Source organism: Castor canadensis, chromosome 6, assembly GCF_047511655.1.
Source record: "Castor canadensis chromosome 6, mCasCan1.hap1v2, whole genome shotgun sequence".
NCBI classification, from domain to species: Eukaryota; Metazoa; Chordata; class Mammalia; order Rodentia; family Castoridae; genus Castor; species Castor canadensis.
Genome location: NC_133391.1, coordinates 89,001,844 through 89,003,951, shown reverse-complemented (window position 1 = coordinate 89,003,951; position 2,108 = coordinate 89,001,844). Strand labels below are relative to the sequence as shown.

Below are 2,108 nucleotides of genomic sequence, written 5' to 3'. Positions count from 1 at the left end.
CATTAGCTAACCAATGTCATCTTGTGATTGGATATTGAATTGTCATTGACTGGTTAATCAATTGTTGGAATCAGGGGAAAAAGCAAGCTTAAATAATAGAAGAATTATAACTAGAAACTTTTCTATTTTATTCACTCAACACATGTAATTTTAGTACATACTCTTTCCCTTGATACATAATGTTTCAGAAATTATTTTACCGCTCTGAGTCTCACTTTTTTCAGATAAAAGAAATGAGTTCAACTAGATGATCTTTAAGAGTACTTACATATCTAAAATTCTGTGATGTAATAAGAGAAATTTGAACTTAAATCTTCGATGATTAAAGTTCAATTTGAATTTTGAAATCCATGAGATTTTTATAGCTCCTAAATTTAGAATAGAATAATACTCTTCCTCATCTCCAGTACTGGAAGGTGTCCCACATGACCTGAACAAGTTTCAATGCAATAATTACTTTTGAATATATAATTGCAATGAAGTTTTGAAGAGTACTAGTGTATTAGGGAAACTATACTTTCACATATGAATAAGTCTTCAACTTAAAATTTTCAAGCCAAAAAAAATTTATAAGTATGGACTTTAGGAGGTAGAGAAATTGTAATCATTAAGACTCGGAACTTTGTCATCAGTCTCAAGTATGATGTTAGTTACATTTCATCATGCCTCATTCTATTCATGCAAACTTGCAATGCTTTCTTAGTTGAATTATCATCTCCTATAAGTGTGAAATGTTAATGACTGTTCCTGTTTTGTGAGAAATACTGTGAGAATTAAATTGGTGAATATTAAAAAGTACATGGCAAGAAAAAATGTAACATTCTATTATGTTCAGAATTTATTTTAGAAAAATCTCATATTTTGCTGAAATTATTCAGAGAGAAAGTGAAAAACTGTGCAGAGAGAAAGTGAAAGCTTGAGAGAAATAAGTTTGGAAGACTTGTGCATTCATCTGGCATAAACACTTTGTGATCATGAAGATACAGATGAGTCAAGACCATGTAATCCTCCTTTGGTTACTTTGATATAGTGATTTTTTTCCTATAATTAGAGAAAGATGACAGAGAGCTCTCCAAAAGCTTGACAAGTGGTACACAAAGCTGTAAGGCAGGAAATCATGAAATATGTTGGGAAAAATCTACAACTTTGGTGATTTATTATCGCTTAGCTTCCTAAATGCAGGAACAGAGAAAGTCAAATTTTACTGTCCTAAATTTGAAACTTTAGAGGTTAGTATAGCAAAAGGAGCATTTTTTATGGCTATTATTAGGTAGCCAAGTACTTTTATAACCAAACCCATATAATGACAGCTAACACCATTTATGGATACTATAACAAGGGAAGGAAGGATTGGAGGAATTAGCTGCTCAGTGATTTCTGATAGCCTGTAACTTGCAATAAAAGAGTAAAAGGGTGAAGGGAAGATGAAGTTGAGGCAGAGAATGATATACTAGACTATAAATTGGCAGACTTAAGATGTGTTCATGTACTGGCAAATCTAATAATTAAACATAAAAATGATTTACTGAGGAAAGGTGGAGATAACTATTCAAGCTACATTCATAGAAATCTCTAAAGTCCAGCTGACAAAATGCTTTTGTTGAACAAGTAAACATGGCTATGAAGGAATTCTTGATGATGACATTATTTAGGTTTTTTTGCATAACCAATTTATAGAAATGCCTAACTTATGCTACAGATTTTTTTTTAAGGGGAGAGCGCAAACGCAGTCCCCCACTATCACAAATTATGTAGTTGAGTTTCCCACATTTTGGGGAAATCGCAGGGGTCAGCACACCTGGAGTGCAATGGATAAGCCTCGCCCTGGGAAAACCACCTTCGTGATCATGGTATATCCCCTGCCAGGTAAGTATTATGCTATAGATTTTGAATAATTGCATATATCCACATGAATTGTCCTTATAACCTAGCTTGTTGGTCTTAAAAACTTTCTAATACCGAGAGGATAAGGACATGCATAAGTAAAATGGAATAGAAATAACCCTGTGAACTTCATAGAACAAGTTTCTCTTTGGCAAAGAAAGATTCCATTGCCAAATTAAAGATGTAACTTGTACTTTTATTCCAACTCAGACTGCAAAGCCCCA

The 2,108-nt window shown here is 33.1% G+C and overlaps 1 non-coding gene across 1 annotated transcript; it reads right to left on the bottom strand.

Annotated features, from left to right (window-relative positions):
* Positions 1 to 1,709: 1,709 nt before the first annotated feature.
* On the bottom strand, positions 1,710 to 1,874 carry LOC141424327 (U1 spliceosomal RNA). Its single transcript, XR_012449277.1, has one exon. It is a non-coding gene; the product is annotated as a U1 spliceosomal RNA (small nuclear RNA).
* Between the last annotated feature and the right edge of the window lie 234 nt (positions 1,875 to 2,108).